This window comes from Pelodiscus sinensis, chromosome 7 (assembly GCF_052426305.1).
Source record: "Pelodiscus sinensis isolate ZL-2025 chromosome 7, ASM5242630v1, whole genome shotgun sequence".
Classification (NCBI taxonomy): Eukaryota; Metazoa; Chordata; order Testudines; family Trionychidae; genus Pelodiscus; species Pelodiscus sinensis.
In genome coordinates, this window is record NC_143058.1 from 1,854,569 (window position 1) to 1,873,723 (window position 19,155).

The following is a 19,155-nucleotide window of genomic DNA, read 5'->3' on the forward strand; positions in this document are numbered from 1 at the left end:
AAGCATGAACACTGTGAGGCACTCAAAGGACTAGAGATTGGTACCCGTATCCCTCAGTTCCAACCCTTGGGACAGAAGAATCCGAAGCATTGTTACAGAATGGGGACCAGCTGGTTAGGCAGCAGTTTGGCAGAAAAAGGCCTGGGGGTTCCAGTGGAGGAGAAGCTGGATTTGGGTCAGCCGGGTGCCTTTGTAGCCAAGAAGGCTAATGGCTTATCAGGGTTCATTAGTAGGAACTTCGCTGGCAGATTATTTCCCTTTATTAGGCACTGGTGAGGCCACATGTGGAATATTGTGTCCAATTCTGGGGCCCCCATTACAGAAAGCATGTGGACACATTGGAGAAAGTCCAGCGGAGAGCAACGAAAAATATTAGGGTGCTGGAGCACATGACTTACGAGGAGAGGCTGAGGGATTTGGGCTTAGTTAGTCTACCGAAGAGAAGAGTGGGGGGGTGGGATTTGATAGCAGCCTTCAACTACCTGAAGGGAGTGGGGGTCCAGAGAGGCTGTTCTCAGTGGTGGCAGATGGCAGAACGAGGAGCAATGGTCTCATGTTGCAGTGGGGGAGGTCTAGGTTGGATATTAGGAAAAACTATTTCACTAGGAGGGTGGGGAAGCACTAGGTTGGGCCCCCTAGGGAGGGGGTGATTGAGTTGGGATTAGTCCTGCTTTGGGCAGGGGGTTGGATTTGATGACTCCTGAGGTCTTTTCCAACCCAATGATTCTATGAATGTTGAACAGCTTCATCCAGGCACAGATATTCAGGGTGGTGATACTTGCAGCAATAAAACTATCTTTCGCTCTGGGAGACTGGTATGCAGCCCTCGACCCCCAGGACACATGCTTTCATATCATGGTGACCCCGCTCCCAAATGATTCTTGTAATTTGTGGTCAATCAGATTCCCTTTCAGTACTGAGTGCTCCTTTTCTGACTTCTATATGAAGGCTCTGGCAGCAGTAGCGACACAACTTAGAAAGTTGGGGTAGTCATAGACTTAGCATATCAGGGTTGGACTAGACCTCCGGAGATCATCTAGTCCAACCCACTGCTAAAAGCAGGACCAACCTCCAACTAAATCATTCCAGCCAGGGCTTTGTGAAACCTGGCCTTAAAAACCTCTAAGAATGGAAATTCTGCTACCTCTCTAAGCAACCCATTCCAGTTCTTCACCCCCTCCTAGTGAAGTTGTTTTTTCCAGATATCTAAATGACCTCCACTGCAACTTGAGACCACTGCTTCTTGTTCAGTCACCTGCCACCACTGAGAATACTCTGGCTCCATTCTCTTTGCAACTCCCCTCCCAGGGAAGGCTGCTATCCAATCTTCTCTCATTCTTCTCTTCTGTAGATTAAAAAAGCCTGGTTCCCTCACCTCTCTTCATAAGTTATGTGCCCCAGAGTCTAATCATTTTCATTGCCGCTGTAGAATTCTCTCCAGTGTGTCATAAGAACATGAGAACAGCCATGGAAGGTCAGACCAAAGATCTGTCTAGCCCAGTAGTCTGTCTTCTGACCGTTGCCAATGCCAGGTGCTCCAGAGGGAATGAACAGAACAGAGAATCAAGTGATTCATCCTGTCATCTATTCCACGCTTCTAACAGAGTCTAAGGACACCAACCCTGATCATCCTGGCTAATAGCCATTGATGGACCTAACTTCCATGGATGTACCTAGCTCTTGTCCACACCCTTTCTGTTGTGGGGGCCCAAACTGGATACAGTGCTCCAGGAGTGGCCTCACCAGTGCCGAATGGTGGGTAATAATCGCTTCCCTCGATCTGCTGGCATTGCTCCTCCTATTGCACCCCAATATGCCATTAGCCTTCTTGGCTACAAGGGCACCTTGTTAACCGATATCCAGCTTCTTTCCACTGTAATCCCCAGGCCCTTTTCTGCATAGCTGCCACTTAGCCAGTTGGTCCCTAGCCTGTAGCAGTGCTTGGGATTCTTCTGTCCTAAGTGCAGGACTCTGCACTTGTCCTTGTTGAACCTCTTCAGATTTGGCCCAATCCTCCATTTTGTCTAGGCCACTCTGGACCCTGTCCTGACCCTCCAGTGTAGCTTCCTCTCTACCAGCTAAGTGTCTACACTAACTGCTGAGGGTGCAATCTGTCCCCTCATCCAGATAATTAATTGAAGGTGTTGAAGAAAACCAGCCCGACCCCTCGGCCGATCCAGTTGATACCAGTTGCCAACTAAACATCGAGCCATTGATCGCTACCCGTTGAGCCCAACAATCTAGGCAGCTTTTGATCCATTATATAGGGTAGTCATTCAAGCTATACCTCTTTAACTTACTGACAAGAATACTGTGGGAAACTGTATCAAAAGCTTTGCTAAAAGTCAAGGTATAGCACATCCACCATGTTCCCTATATCCACAGAGCCAGTTATCTCATCATAGAAGGCAGTCGGCTACGTCAGGCATGACTTGCTCTTTGTGAATCCATGCTGACTGTTCCTAATCTTCCTCTCCTCCAAGTGTTTCAGAATGGATTCCTTGAGGGTCTGCTCCATGATTTTTCCTGGGACTGAGGTGAGGCTGTCTGATCTGTAGTTCCTCAGATCCTCCTTCTTCCCTTTTAAAAAGATGGGCACTACATTTGCCTTTTTCCAGTTGTCTGGGATCTCCCCTGATTGCAATGAGTTTTCAAAGATAATGCCCAATGACTCTGCAATCACATCAGCCAATTCTCTCAGCACCTTTGGAAGCATTAGATCTAACCACATGGACTAGTGCATGTCCAGCTTTTCTAAATAGTCTTTAACCTGTTCTTTCACCACTGAGAGCTGCCCACCTCCTCCCCATACTGTCTTGTCCAATGCAGCACTCTGGGGCTATGTCTAGACTGCAGGCTTTTTTCGGAAGAAACTTTTTTCGGCAGAGATCTTCCGAAAGAGAGTGTCCACACTGCAAAAGTGCATCGATAGTGATCTGCTTTTTCGAAAGAGCGCTTCCAGACTGAATGGACGCTCTCTTGCATGTAAGCTGTGATTGCTATATAACTTCTTGTCTGCACAGCCCCCCTTCACCTTGGGATTGGGGATCACTGGCCTGTCTGCAGTAGGAATGTAATAGTATAGTCGATTAACAGATAAGCAAAAGCTTATAGGTTAATGCTATAGACTACATGCATTTCCCACTCTCCCCCCCTCCCCCTGCCAGAAATTTTTTAGCAGGCTGGCTTGCAGCCTGGCTCAGTCTTGGCTTGCATCAGAGCCGGGACCTACCCCAGCTGCAGCTCTGCATTTAAGGTGTATTAGGAGCCAAGCAGGCAGGCAGCCCAGTTCAGTTCCAGCTTGCACCAGGTCCGGGAGCTCAGACCTCCCCCCGGACAGGGGCTGCTGCCACCCTGCACAGCTGCCTCTGTGTCAGAGGCCACAGTGAGGGGCGACAGGCAGCTGGTCTGCAAGGGGAGCTGGTTTTTAAAGTGGCTCCCCTCGTAGACCAGCTCCCACCTGGTACCCCACGCTAGCAGCTCGGAATGGCAGGGGGCTCCTTGGGAGTGGGGCCGGAGTGCACTGGCTGCCAGCCCCACCCTCGGGAGCTATAGAATAGTCGAGTAACCAATAAGAACTCATGAGGTTAAACAACTATTCAATTAACCGACATTTAACATCCCTAGTGTGCAGAGCCCCGCCTCCCCCCCACTTGCACACAAACACATCCACCCTCTGGGGGGTTGTGAATCACTGACTGGCATTAGCTGGAGCCTGTCTGTATTTGCCCAGGTGTGAAATGGCATGGCATTGTGTAGATGATACAGGAGGTGGTGCTCTTCCCTCTCAATTGGAGCAACGTGTTAATGCCCCCAGCATAGTGTGGGAAAGCTCTGGACTGACTTTCAGGTGAGAGGTAAAACCAAGATCTCAGCCATTTTGATCAGTGTTGATCCTGGGGTATGTTCTCCTAGTGCTGGTCTGTTCTCCCTCTTGTCCTGGCCATACTGCAGCTGGTGACTCCATTCAGTCTCCCAGAAGCCCAGCTGCCCTGCCAGTTGGATTCACCATATGCCCTGAGAAGGGGGCATTGCATTACTGCTGGGAGCTGGCAGTTTCCAAGTGCCTGTCAGCGGGGTGGAGAGGTGCTCTGGCATTCCACAGCAGCAGAGCTACGCCTGTTCTGATTTTCTCAGGTGATGTCAAGCTCTCCCAGTTAGCAAGGAAAGGAGAGCGCCTTTCTCCAAGCAGCCTCTCAAGAGTCTGTTGGGCAGCTGGTGCCTAGCATCCCACTCATCTTGGGGCTTATTCCACAAGACTTTGGTGCCATCCTGGAGGCATTCTGGAGCTGTTGCTCAGGCCTCTGTCTGGAGCTTCCCAAATGTACTTCTGTTCTCACCATGGCACCTTTCCTCATTCAGTGCGAGGCTCCCATGTGGGGCGAGGACCCTACAGCTTGCCTATCCAGTGGGGGCACGGCAAAGGCATGTTCCTGCCTGCTTGTTTGAGTTCTAGCCCTCGATTTCCTCCTCTCAACAAGTGCCTTGTTGGTTTCATGAGGAGCCCTATGCTTTGTATTTTCCTTTGCTGTATTAACGGGTGGGGGGAGGAAGGATGCTGTTGTGGAAGTTAGGCCCTAGGTTTGTGGAGAGGGGCTTATACCTTGCTTTATAAAAGCTAGAGACAATGGAAATATGTCAGCACTGGATTTTTTTTCTTCTTTCAGTGACAGGAGCTGGTGGAGTGGATCTAAACTTCCTCATGGGGTTGAGAGCCCAGTACAAGGGCTTTGTGCTAATGCATGTGGAAGAGAGAGCAAAATTGCACTGGTCTTTTCATTGTCTCCTAAAAGGGAGAAAGCAGCCAGTGTCCATGGGGAAGGGGAAATGTAATTATACAGCTCCTTGAGGTTCTGTCAGGTAAACAGGGCAAGGGGGCTCTTCACAAGCACAAACGACTTTTCATTTGGTTTCAAGTCTTGTGACATTTGGTGTTTTTGGTGAAGCCCCCAGGGCTGGAGTCCTGACTTTGTGGGAGATTCTCCACTTCCACTTGAAAGGAGAAAAGCTTGACAGCCAGGGGGAAAATGAAAAGAATGTAACTGTGATTATTTTGTAAAGTGACAATGTTTTGGGCCAGGCTTGTTGTTTATGAATATTTGGAGATAGCAACACTGAAAATATGATTTAAATTCTGACTCTGCCCCTTGCAATAAAATATTGATTTTGTTTGTTGTAATTAATGAATTGTCTTCACACTCCAAAATTCATCATCTGGGGAAGTGTGTATCCGAAACAGGAAGTAGGTGCTACTAAGACTCTACAAACCCATTGGTGGCGGCTGCGTGGCAGTCAAGAAGGCTCCCCTAACCCCACTGCATTCAGCAGGGCCTGTCCATCGTTGTGGTGTCTGAACACCTAAGCTGGGCTGACTGGGGCCTGCAGGTTCCCTTTTTGTCAGATGGTATTTTTGTTGTTGTTGTTGTTGTTAAAGACCCTTGGGAAAACTCTTGTGTTGGGGCACCAGCATCCCCCTACCCCTGGGTCCCTATAGGATTGATGAATGTAGCTTCCTACTCAGATCTACTTCTGCCTCTGGGGACAGCCAGTGGGTCTCAGAAGGCCCTCTAGCTCTCAGGCACCTACCCTGAATTGGCCCAGCTGGCTCTAAATGCCCTCTGGCTTGGTGAGGAGAAGGGTGTAAGCAGGGCCCTGGACTCTGGGACTCACTTGCCCTTGGCTGCTATGAGCCTCAATGGGGGACAGGTTACAGGATGATTCTCCAGGCATTGCTCTGCTGAGCGGGGCTTGGCAGAGCCTCCTGCTGGTGTTGGCTGATTCGACTGAGTGTTGTCGTTAAGTGGTCCATGTGCTTGGGGGCCTGTGCTTTGAGCCCCTACAGGACTCTTGCGTGTCCTACCCAGCCCACAGGACCTCTGAGGCAGCCCCACCACCTGGCACATAGCACCTTGCCCAGTGAGGGGCTGGGCAGGGGTCTGGCCATGCCAGGCAGAGGTCAACCCTTAGATCCACATTCTTGTTACAGCTCAATGTCAGGATGTTCCCCTCATATTTAGCTTGTCCCATTTGCATGTCTCCCGCTTGGGCCCCCTTCCAGCGTCATTCCCTCCTTCCTATGTGTGCAGCCAGTTAGCAGCCCCTGCCCAGTCACCCGTTTGCCCAGCTGTGCAGACCAGCGTTCTTCTTCCCTCAGCTTGGAGGCACTTTGGGCTCCCACCAGCTCATGGATACCCCCAACCAGGGTAGTAAGGCAGGCTCCATCCTGCTTTGCACCTGGAGGCTCCTGGGATTGAGGGGCCCACAGCTGAGTGCAAGGTTTTGGAAGGGGTTTCCCCTCCTGTAGAAGGGATGCTTCCTTCTCTGCATAGTCTCTCGTGGTGCCCACTGATGCACCACTTACTGGAGGAGCTTGCCTGTCCCTCCGACCCCTCCGCCTCCCTCCCTGCGTCTGGCTGTCTCCACAGCTCCCGGCTGCCGCTGGCTTCTGTGGTTTCACTTCTGTCTCTTGTTGTGTGTTTACAGCTCGGGGGAGCCGTCCTTCCCTAATTCCCTGTGCACTCTTAACTTCATGGTTCTCCCCACTGACCCGCAGATGTGTATACATCTCCATCCAGCGTTCGCTGGCATTTCCATACGCTCACAGACACAGCCTTCCCCTGCAAAGCCTCAGGGGAGACCAGCGCTGAATCAGTGTACTCTTGGCCCCAGAACAAGGCTCTCTTCTCTCCCTGGCAGAGCTGCAGAGCACCTGGGGACAGCGCGCTGGCAGGGCTGCCCTGTCCTTAGGGGCGTGGGTTAGTTGCTGCCTGTTGAGTGTTGCTGAAGTCTGGCCATGCCAGTCCCCCTGCAGTTCTTGCTGCACTACGCCCCGTGGAGTTGTCTGATTGTGATAGGGCTCCGAGGCCTTGGCCAGGGTCACCGTCCCATTGCAGGGCATTGCTCACCTACTCAGAGCCAGGCCCTGCCCCAAGGAGCACACTGTGGGGCACAGTGACAGGACAGTGATCCTATGGGCCATAGACACGATCAGACAGTCTCTCCCAGTTGCTCCTTATGGCACCTCTCTCTGCCCCACTACCTCTGGGCTGAAGTGGCCCCTAGACTGGCATTCGTCACTCTAGTAGTCCTGCCATTTTCTTGTGCTAATCCAGGGCTGCCAGTTGGCAAATGCCTGGGTGGCCCAGGACTGCATTCATCAGTGTGTAGTGGGATCTGTCCGTTCTGCCCTGTGGCATTCTGACTGCGGGCCTGTGGGGGCAGCTTTGCTCTTTGCAAAGGCACCATGTTGCAAGGCGATGCCCTTACATGCTGGGACAGCTGATCAGGGTGCTGTCGGGCAAGTTTAAAGGAATCTGATTTGCATCCTATTGTCCTGGCCTCTGGATGCCAGGAGTATCCGCTCCTGTCTGGTGCGGCTCGGGCTCTGCCGAATGCAGGCCGTGCTTGGTGGCTGCTGGGAGGTGTTGTGCAGTGATGCTACTGAGGGCAGATCTGAGCAGAGCAGACTCCCCCTTATGCCCTGAAGGACTGTGGCTGATCTTGAGCAGGAATGAGAGCACCCTGCCTCGGGCCTCCTGCAGCTTCACCCTGGCTCCAGCCTGGCCAAGTGGCTGGGACAGGGTTATCAGCCCACTCGCTGGTGGCCAGTGCTGCAGCAGGGTGGGCGCAGAAGATAAATCATCCCAGCTCTGGTGGTTACCCATGGTTAGAAATTAACTTTGGTTAAATGGGCCCCAGGCTGGGGGGAGAGATGGAGCAGGCTGTGTCCACCCGCCCCCATGCAGGTCTGCGGGCAAACCACCAGGTCCTGAGGCCATCCTGTCCCCCTGGACCCACTTGTCCTGCCGCAGGAGCTAAACCTGGCCCTGCCCAGAACCCAGAAGCAGAGGTGGGTAGGTGGGTAGCAGAGGGCTGGGGCTGGGGAAATCAAAAATCCCCTTGATAAACAAACCCAGACCCATATGCTGCTAGGTAGAGGCTGACACAGAGCCTGCTGTGAGCTGGGGTGCCCCCTTGTGGTCTTGCTGAGCATAACCGGCTCAGCTGTTTACTCCTGGCCTGCTGATGGCCAGTAGCAGACAAGCTGGAGGAGCTATGCTGGCTCTTGAGGGGCAGGTGGGGGCGCTCGGAGCAACCGTGTGTCCTCCCCACCCTTTTCTGGGTGCTGGGCTGAAGCTCTTCAGCAGGGCTCCTGGCATATGACTTTACCTGCTGACCCCTCTGATGGTGCCAGCCGCTCTGCTGTCAGGTCCGGCACATCCTCTGTTCGATTGCCCCAGGCCAGTGCAAGTCTCCTGAATTGTAGGAGCCTCCCCTCCTCTCTTTGGGACCCTATGGGCCCCCTCAGGGCACACGTCACCTGTGGGTGCACAGGACAATGTGAATTCAGGGCTGGACACTTTCCCCTGCAGCATCTGGTACTGGCTACAGCCAGGTAAGGTGCAGTCAGTGGAAACCAGGATGAGGGGTGCTGTGGGATGCCCTAAGATGGACGGGCGGTGTGATCCAGGGCACAGAGGCGAGGCTAGAAGAGGGAATCTACCCAGGTTTTCTAGCAAGGTCGTTACCTTTGAATCGCCGAGGTGATGCCTGGGTGGGTGTGCAGTGTGTTGGGTGCTGCAAGGGCAGAGAAACTGTGCCTGGGGAAGGGGCTCGGGAGCAGCCCAGTGCTGAGGCCTGATACTGTGGGGTTTAGGTTGCCAGGTAAGAGCCTGGTATCCGGTGCTCACCCTGCTGCTGACACAGGGGGCTCCAGCCTTCGGAGAAGGGCAGGGGCAGACTAACCATTCAGTGGGCGACTGGAGGAGCCTGGCTGGTGCTGCTCACGCTTGCGCGCACAGAAGCAGCAGGTACTGCAGGTGGCCTGGCTCTGGGGTCCCCTTCCAGCTGGGAGCTGAGGAGGCAAGTGCCTGGTATGACTGAGCCCATCCCATAGTCTCTGTGGCATTGCCTAGTCCCAGGCTGTGTAGGCACGGTGGCAGCCAGGGCCCTGAGCGTGATATCGCCGAGCCCTATAGCTCTCAGGCTTCAGTGGCAGGAAAATGCAAACAGAAATGAGCCCCCAGCTCAAGCTTTTGGTGGTGGCTCTTGGCCTTTCGCTGCCACTGTGGGCCACAGCTGGACTGTCTTGTCCTCTCTGCCTCCAGCAGCTACAGGGGAAACTGAGGCTCAGTTGGAAAAGAACTTGCCCAAGGTCATCAGTGAGTCAGTGGCAGGACTGCGAGTAGCTTCTAGATCTTGCGCTTAGCGCTGTTAGCACTGACCTGTAACCAGTAGTTCTGCCTCATTCCCATCACATTCAGCGGAGTGTTCAGTGTGGGGAGCCCCTGGGACCTGTGTCTTCACTACAGTGGGCACCAGGCTGTGGCTTGGAATTGTGCATGTGCACACCCCCAGCCTTCCCCTCACTGCACTGCAGTACATGCATTCAGCACACATGGGGTCAGGTATCTGTGTGGAGACCTGGGCTGCTTTCCGCTCCTGGGGTCCAGGTGTATGTGGGGCTGTGGTGTTTGTGTACATGGAGTGGCGTGGGGGTTTTGTTTGTGTGTGTGTGTGACCTGCCTGGGGTGGGCAAGTATTTGCTGGGTTCCATCTGTCTTATGCTGCTGTGACTTGCCTCCTACCACACCTGTGGGTGCTGACCAGTGGCTCTTGAGTGCCACAGCACAGATGGGGCTGGACCAAGGCAGAGGTGGCCTATGGAGGGGTGGGGTGGGGCGGGGCGGGGCAGATGAGGGCCATGCCAGTTGAATCTTGCCATTATCTAGGAGAAGAGACAGCACCGTTTGGAAACGTCCTTGAACTATAACCCCCTGGGCTACTTGGTATCACCCTACTCCCTCCTTCCCAGCCACGATACTGGCTACTACCTCTCCCCACCAGCTCTCTCCGCCTCATAAAACAGCGTGCAGAGCTGGAACTATGGCCCTGCGAGAGCTATTGGCTGGGGATGTGTGCCTGGGGTAGCGCTGGCTTACCCCCCTGTGCTGTTGTCTGTCCTTCCTGGTGGTTGGAAGTGGACAGGTCAGCTCATTCCTGGCCTGCTTCACAGTGCTCTGTTCTGGAATAGCTCCCCAGTTTTTCTTTCTGTCGAGGCTCTAATTGGAAGCTGGTTCAGCTTCCCTTCCCCTCTTCCCAGGGCTCACTAGTCCCAGTGGTGCAGGCCGATTAAGCTGAGGTTTGGGGTTTTTTAATATGGCAGAATTATTTTGGAAGGGCTGGGATCGTTACATGCGGGACTGCTTGAAACCCCCCCAGGCTTCGCCTTTCATCCGGGGCCCGTTTCAAGTGGTTTTGCTCCGTCCGCGTCTCTGGGCAGCGACCATCTCAAATAGTTACTGGTAATTATAGATCCTCTTTCCCGCTGGCCCATTAGTCAAAGGATTTTTGTGTGTTTTAGCTGTGTTCTACTTCGGCCTGAATGAGACTCTGTTCAGCGTTTCCTAGGACCGGGGTCGCCTTGTGCATGCGTGGAGCTGTGCTGTCTACCTGCTTCCAGGGTTTGGAGCGATGTGACAGCAGCATGTGCACATGCATCACTTCGCACATGCTTTCAGTTCCATGCGCACACGCGCCTCTGTGCTGCCAGGCACATGCTTTCCATTGCCTGTGCTTGCGCTTCTCCCTGCAGGTGCTGTCAGGCACAGCCAGGTTGTGTGCTCACTCCCCAAGAGACTTTCAGAGGCTTGTACTCTGTGCACATGCAAGTAGCTGCGCACAGATATGCTTGCATGCACACCCATGTTTGTACGCATTGTCATGTCCTCTGGGGGAGTGTGCACTTGTGGTCTCAGGGCTGCGCTGCTCTTCGGAGGCGTTCTCAGCGTGAAGTCCCAGCAGTGCACTTTGGGTTGGGTGGAAGACTCCGCTTCTGCTCCCAGGTGCTTCCACTTTTCTTACTGCAGCATGTGGTTAGAGGTACCATCTGCATCACTTCTCAAGCCACTGTACGCTGCCCCTCCCTGCCTCAGCGAGGGAGCCTCATACCTTAGATGGCCTAGCCTGACGGGATTCTCAGGCAGCTGGCTGGGCTCCAGCAGTGCCACGGTTCTCGGGGTTTGGCTGCTCTTCGGTCAGAGAAACAGCAGCACAGAGCGAGAGACCAGGCTCCAGTACTGGGTGCCTCTGTGTGTATCTGAGACACGGAGCTGTAGGAGAACTGTGTGCTGTAACTGAAGGAGGTATCATGTCATGGGCTGCAGGGACAAGGGAGCACTGTCCAGGCTGCACTGAGCCCTCAGGAGAGCCTTTCATGTGTGAACAGAGACTCTTGGGTTTACAGAGAATTGGAAAAGGAAGTGTCATGAAATCAAAGAAACAGGGATGGAAAAGTCTCTCTAGTCACCCTAGTGCCTCTCTCCTTCTGAGGGCTCATGCAGGACTGATCCTCAGAGTGTCCCCTCCAGTATCTGAGTGGATCTGCTTTTAACCAAGGCTTATCATCCTTCCACTGGGAGACAGTACTCAGCCTGGGATTTCACTGGCAAGATGTCTTCCACGCTGTCTTTGTGTGATTACACCCCGTAACAGGTCAGTTCCTGCTGACGCTGTTCACCAGGTTATCACCCAAGTCTGTCATCTACCAGGCATTGGGCTTCACAGCAAGGATGGGGTTTGCTCTTGTCCCCTTGTTGTCTGTGCAGGCTGTGACATAGTGCTTGTCACTCAGTGTTAGGGATGTTAAATGCATTTAATTATGTAATTGTGTAACCACTGAAAATGTCAGCAGTTATGTGTGTGTGTGTGTATGTGTGTGGGGGGGGGAACAGATGGGAGCTGGCTTTAAGCCAGCTCCCTGTGTGCATCAGCTCCCACCCTCCCCCCGCACTGCTGCCTCTGATACAGAGACAGCAGCACAGAGCAGGGGGCCTGCATGTGAACCAATGAGCCAAGGCTCATCGGTTAACTATGAAAATGGTTACACTTTCACATTCCTGCTCACTATAGGATTTGGTCATGGGGGGGGGGGGTAATTTTCAGCATCTCTTTCTTTGGAGTTATGTGCCGCTTCTCTTCCTTATCTCTCAACAGGAGAGCCTCCTCTGTTTGTGATAGAAATGTAGCCGTGTTAGTCTGGTGTAGCTGAAACAAAAAACAGGACTAGGTAGCGCTTTAAAGACTAACAAGATGGTTTATTAGGCTCACTTTGCTTCACCGTGGGGCAGCAGAGTAGAAATTCTCTTGGGTTTGCGCGCGCTCAGTTCACTGTGCTCGGTGTCTTCCAGGCACTGTACCTGCTTTAGGACGACTGGGTTGATATTGGGCAGAGCTGCTTGTCCTTTGGTTTTTTATTCTACTAAGGTAATTGATTTTGTGAAGGTTTCCGGAGGGAGCTATAGCATTGTAGCTGGTGATTTTAATCTGGTCTTCTCTGTAGCTAGTACATTATCTACTTAGGCCTTTGTCTAGTGTCTTATGCAGTGTGTGGCTATGGAATGCATTATCTGCTCTCTTGAGGGGAGGTTGGTTCTGAGGGTTGATGCTCTAGAGAAATTGAATGAGATTGTGATTTTGGAGGTAAGTTGTTTGGATTATGTGCAGGGTCCCATGTGGAACTGGCTGCAGAATTCACCCATGCTGCACAGCAGTGATCTGCAATCTCAGCTGGTTAGAAAACATTTCTAGCCCTCATGGTTATGAAGAGAACCTTGAATATGTGACTCAAGTATAACCGATACCTAACTGGGTCTGTAGAGAGCCTGAAACAATGGCTCAGAGAGGTTGGTACTGTCCACTCACCTCACTCAGGGTCCTCTTAACTCCTTGATTCTGGGTCTGTGGAATGTGCCTTTTTCCAAGGTACCATTCAGCCAAATTCTTTCTCTTGTTGTAGGAGGTGCCTATTTCAAAAAAGCTGTATTAGAATTTGAAATGATGCAGAGAAGGGCAGCAAAAATGCTTATGGGGATGGAACAGCTTCTGTATGAAAGGTGAGAGAGACTGGGACTGTTCAGCTCAGACATGTAAGGAGTGTGGCAAATGGGCAGTGTTACTGTGGTGGGTCAGGGTATTACCCCTTGCTCCTATTGTTGGGTGTTGTAGGCTCTGCTCATGCCCTGGTGGGGGGAGAGAGGAGAGTGGGGAAGGGATCCAGGCTCATTCTCTTCCTCTGGGTCCCAGTCCTTTCAGCTTTATAGGCTGCTTACTAGGGATATAAAATCAGTTATCTGGTTAAATTTTAGGCTGCATGTGGCCAGCCAGATGGCTGTGGCCCAGTATCACCTGGTTACCTGTTTGCACTCCTACTGTTTACCCTCTTTCTCCATGGGTAGGATTGCCCTCAGTCCTCCATGCTAAGGAAGCCCCTCTGCTATGCTTGGGCAGGGTCTCTCTTCCTCTGGTTCTCTGAGTGGCAGCAACACTCCTCCAAACTCTAGTGAACTCTCCTTCCCTCCTCCCTCCTGAGTGAAGCAGGTGGGTTTTTATTAAGTCTTGGATGGGGCCCTAATTGGCTCCAGTGCTCCAATTACTCTGCAGTAAGCTTTCCTTAGTCCCCAGGATATAAAACTAATCATCTTGGGGCTTTTATACTTCCCTGTGACCACTCTCCTGCTAGCTTTGCCCAGTGGCAGTATCACAGCCAATGAGGTTATTCCAAAGTGTGATTACTGCTAGTTGAAACCTTTTTCTAGTATCCCACCATGTTAACTTGAAATATAGCTAATTCTGGCAAATTTGATAGACTCCATTAATGCATCCACGCAGAATTCCTTTGGGAGCTATCTGCTGGCTCTGTTGAGACTTTGGGTGCTATTCAGGGTTCTCTGCTCAATATCCCCTTTAGGTTCCCTTGGTTTGATTCTTTGACCTTCACATCTATTGTTATATTTTTGGTTGTTCTTTACAATTAGTTGAATTCCTGGAACTTGTGGATTCTCCCCAAAGGCTGGGGGAGGGACCTTTAGCTATGAGTAGGCTCACGGCCACCTGTTTCCCAGAACCCAATAGGACCACTCTCCTACTGCTCTCTGGCCCTGCTGTATCACAGGAGGAATATGACAGAGGTCCATAAAATCATCAGTAGTGTGGAGGAAAGTGATATAACACAAGAACCAGGAGTCCCCCAAGGAAACTAGGCAAGATAATCAGGGACACAACATGCTTTGGGCGTCCCTAAACCTCTCACTGCCATAAGTTGGGACTGAACAACAGGAAATGGATCACTTGATAATTGCCCTGTTCTTTTCATTTCCTCTGACACCAGCCTGGCACCAGCCACAGTAGAAAGACAGGGTATTGGACTAGCTGGACCATGAGTGTGACCCAGTGTGACTGTTCTTATATTCTCAGATCAAGGATTGTTTCTGTTCCCTGTCAACACTGTAGCCTCCTACAGGAATTCAACCTGACACCTGTGCCCAATGGGAACAGAGTCATAATGCTGAACCAGAGAGCAGAGCAGCCATCAGTTCCAGGCTCTGCTCAGAGAGATCAGAACACCTTGCTGCAGGCACCATGGTGAGCAGCACATCCACTGGCTCACTAATCCACCGGGCTTGCCATGGGGAATCAGAACCACAGCAGAGAGGGGCCATGGTGAGGAGCAGAGGAAAGGGAGCTCCCGCACATGTGGTTTCCATGGCACTTGCATGGAGTGAAGGCCTGTGCGCTTAATTCTGCAGCATGGGCCCATGGTTTGATGCCTTGGGAGCAGCACTTGGGAAATTTTGTGGCAGGTTCAAGACCTTCATACCACCCTCCTCAACTTCCTTGGCTCAACCATCCATGGCCGTATCCTCTCCAACAGTATCAACCCCAGTGGCCACCCTGGGAACCTTGGGACCAATATCACTCTCAACCACCTCATCAGCACTGATCTCGTCACTCAGATGTGCCTATCCCAATGCGCACTCCTGCAAAATCTGCCCCACAAATGGTTCTGTCCTCTCCAGCTCATCCCTCCCCCTCCTCGCCGGCAGCCACGACAAACCAGTTCAGTAGAGGAGGAGGAGGATGACACACCTCATTTGGACTCAGACAGCTTGTCCCTTCTCCAGGAATCTTTGTCCTCCCCAGATGAAGTGGTGTTTCTTTGAGTGATGTCCCCGTGGGTGTTCCACTTTTGGTGTTGGGTCATTCTGGTGCCACAGATTGGAGTTTTCACTAGCAGTAGTCAGCCAGACTGCGCATGCATGGTAGGCGCCTTGTGCCGTGTGTGTCATGCTGCGCCTGCAAGTGGTCTGGCTCCCGCCAGTTCCTTCTTTGCCACCCTTGGTCGTAGACGGAGCGAGCTCTTCTCAGGGATTCTAGTCAGGGATAGGAAATTTAGTTGTTAGCTAGTACTTTTGTAGGTTTTTTTCCAGTTAATTAGTTATAGTAATCCTAGAATTAAGTAGCTAATTGTTCCATTTATTTAAAAAAGGAAGAAGAGAGATAAAATAACAGAAGAAAAGATAAAGAAGACTCTGCACAATGCCAGGCTTTCCGGGCTTCAAAAACTATGAAACTTGTAGTCTGCCTGTATAAAGTGCCTTGGTGAGGCACATGTGCCTCAAAAATGTCCACATTGCTCCAAGCTGATGGCAAGAGCGTGCTGAGATAGGGAGCTGCGACTGTGTATGCTCCTATTCAACAAAGCGCTCCAGCCGTCAGAGTCCACTGCCCAATCAGACCCTGTCAGGGCTGAAAAGCGTAGAGCCACTTCCCCGAACTTGGGCCCCACTAAGAAATGGGCTTTGCCAGAGTGCTCTCTTCCACTGACTTCAACAAGTCAGGTAAGTACAGTGTACAAACCTGGAACATCTGGCACCGCAGTTTCATGATCCAGTAACATGACACAGGGCCCATCAGAAACACATGTCTATGTCTCCTCCCCCTTCTTCAAGGGGGTTCCGTGTGATTGCCTCCTCTCTGAATTATCCATGCCTGCACCTTACCATGGAGACCGTAGGAATGTTTTCTTCTCAAGACACTCCTTCCCACTGGGTCAGACTATGGGCATCATAGACGTGGATACCACTACGACCATCCACCCCATTGGATGGCACGTTACCATTACTGACAGCCCATACTCCAGGCACTGTTCACCTTGCTGTCTCAGGTCTTCTTCCAGACACAGATTGATAGTTTCCCCTACGCCTGCACATAGATTGCATATTGCATTGGTACCTCTGACCTCCCCCGCTCCACCTCAGCAATCCGAGCCTGAGGAGGGGCAACTATTGGAGCTGGAGGGGCAGCAGTGCAATGCTTTCCCCATGGACCAGTCCTCTTCATCCCCGGATGAAGCAGTCATTCTGGGTGACACACAATCCACAGAGAAACTGAAGCAATTTCAGGATTTGTTTAAAAGAGTGGACACCAGATAGGAGGTTCAGTTAATGGAGGTGCAAGAAAAGCAGCACCATCTCCTCAAAAACCTGCAGCCATCCCAATGGGACAAAATTGTACTCCCCATGGATGAGGCCATTATGGAGGCTGCCGATGAAATTTGGCAGACTCCAGCTTCTGCCCTGTGAACTAACGAGTGTGCAGATAAGAAGTACGTTGTGCATACCAAGGGCGTGGAATTTGTATTTTCCCACACTCATCCTAATTCCCTGGTTGTGGACTCCGCCCAGCAGAGATCTAAGCTACCTCAGTATAGCAATGTATCTGCAGACAAGGAAAGCAAACGAATGGACCTCTTTGGTAGGAAGGTTTATTCTTCCTTGATCCTCGTGCTTCTCATTGCGAATTACGCAGCCCTTGTGTCAAATCACGACTTCAACAACTACATTAGACTCACTACCGTCATGGAGCACCTAACGGACTGTAAAAGACCATTCCTTAAGTCCATCATTCAGGTGGGTTATGGCTCTGCAAGAACTGCCCTCCAGATCACACTTGATGTTGCCAGCATGGCAGCCCATTCCATGGCAACTTCCATAGTTATGCGGAGAGCCTTGTGGTTGCAATCCGCTGGGGTCCCTCATGAGCTGCAAAATAAAGTAGAGGATCTTCCATTTGGTAGGCAAAAGCTATTTGCTGAAAGGACTGATGCGGTTCTTCATTCAAGTAAAGACTCCAGAACTACCCTTCGTACATTGGGTATGTACACGCCCCCATATTGTCGCAAGTGGTTCAAGTCCTATCAGAAGCACAGTGATTTTTCATATTCAGGATACCAACAAAGAATCTTTGACCAGTCTTGAACAAGACAGTGACCTCAGAGAAGGCACCTTCAAAATAACCACAGTGCTAATCAACATTTAATAAGCAGCAGGTTTGACTAACTGGTTGAGGGCTTGCAGAACTTCCCTATGACACACCTTCATGATCCCAGGGTTCCCACTTTTCTCCACAGTTTGAGGCCCTTTCATCACTGTTAGGCCACCATTGCATCCAATCGCTGGGCTCTTGAGGTTGTGGCATCGGGTTGCACCATCCCATTCACAACACTATCTCACACCTCCCCACCCTTCACGTCCCTCTTCAGGGACCCCTCCCATGAAGATCTACTTCAAGAGGAGGTCCATCAGCTCTTCTCTATCGGAGCAGTGGAAAGGGTACCAGACAAATTCAGAGGCAAGGACTTTTACGCCCACTACTTTCTTATGTGGAAAAGAATGGGTGGTTGGAGCCTATTCTTGACCTTCAAAAACTGATTCGATACCTTTGGAAACAGCGATTCAAAATGGTGACTATGGCATCGATTATCCCAGCACTAGACAAAGGGGATTGGTTTGCAGCTCTCGACATACAGGGCACTTATTTCCACATCACTATCCACCCAGCTCACAGGAGGTTCCTTTGCTTCATAGTCAGATCAGAACATTACCATTATTGCGGGCTATCCTTCAGCCTCTCCTCCACACCTAGGGTATTCTCAAAGACACTTGTAGTAGTGGGAGCGTACTTGTGTCAACAACGAATCATATTCTTTCCTTACCTCAACAGCTACCTAATAAAAGGACTATCTGCTGCACACGCATGATACTAACAACCAGACAAATGTTTGAGTTGCTTGGACTTATCATCAACGGCCAAAAATCTACTCTCCAGCCTACACAGGTCCTAACATTTATAGAAGCCCGATTGGACTCTACCACAGCCGAGATTGGACCAGGATCCCTAGGGGACACCTTTCTCCTCAACTGGAAGGACCCCCTGTTATATGCCTTCCCTCCAACTCCACTCATACCTAGGGTCCTTGAAAAGATTAACAGGGATAGGGCAACAGTGATTCTTATAGCCCCATCCTGGGCATAACAAACATGGTTTCCTTATCTCTCTCAGATGTCTCCTCAATTACCCTATCCCCTTCCCAAATGCCACAACCTGTTAACCCAGAACAACAGGACCCTGCTTCAACCTCAACCCCAGGTTCTGCTCCTGATGGTTTGACTCCTCATTGGTTCCACGAATCTGAAATTTTCTGTTCAAGCCAAGTAAAAGAGGTGCTCATGTATAGCAGAAAGTGAACCACATGTTCCATTTATCTTCATAGATTCGTCTTGTGGTGCTCTGGTAAATGCCTCGATCCGTACACAGTGCCTCTACATGAAATTCTAGAGTATATCCTCCTATTGAAGCACTCAGGACTAGCCCTTGCTTCACTGAAAGTCCACTTGGTAGCCGTCACTGCTATCATGTGATTGATGGTTTTTCAGTGTTCACTCACCCCACAACCAAAAGATTCATCAAGGGGCTCTGCAATCTTCACCTGCCACACAGAACATCACCTCCATCGTGGAATCTAGAAATGGTGCTGGACACCCTTAACCATCCCCCTTTTGAACCACTAGCTACCTCTCCGCTTTCAATCATGATGATCAAGGTGTTTTTTCTACTCACTATTCCGCCCATAGAGTTGGCGAGGTAGTGGCTCTCATGGTGGTACCGCCATATATGACCTTTAATAAGGACAATGTTGTATTGTGCCCTCACCCTTCCTTCATTCCCAAAGGATGTTCTGACTTCCACATCAATGAATCAGTCATCCTCCCATCCTATCCCAAGGCACATGCATCCCGACAGGAGGTTGTTCTTCATTTTCTTGATGTGCGTAGAACACTTGCCTTTTACACAGACAGAACTCGATCTCTCTGTAAGTCAGAATGCTTGTTAATTTCCTTAGCGGATTGATCCAGGGGTGAACCACTTTCATTTCAATGCATTTCCAAACTCATAGTTTCATGTATTAGTGTTCTGCCATCTGAAATAAGCCACTTCTGGGAACACCTAAAGCTCGTTCCGCGAGAGCTGTAGCAA

At 51.1% G+C, this 19,155-nt stretch overlaps 1 protein-coding gene and 1 non-coding gene across 3 annotated transcripts in view; both read left to right on the top strand.

Annotated features, from left to right (window-relative positions):
• NHEJ1 (non-homologous end joining factor 1) overlaps positions 1 to 19,155 on the top strand; it is a 156,423-nt gene that overhangs the window by 63,904 nt on the left and 73,364 nt on the right. The gene's annotated exons all lie outside the window — the stretch shown is intronic.
• LOC112544616 (U4 spliceosomal RNA) lies at positions 13,518 to 13,655 on the top strand. Its single transcript, XR_012905501.1, has one exon. It is a non-coding gene; the product is annotated as a U4 spliceosomal RNA (small nuclear RNA).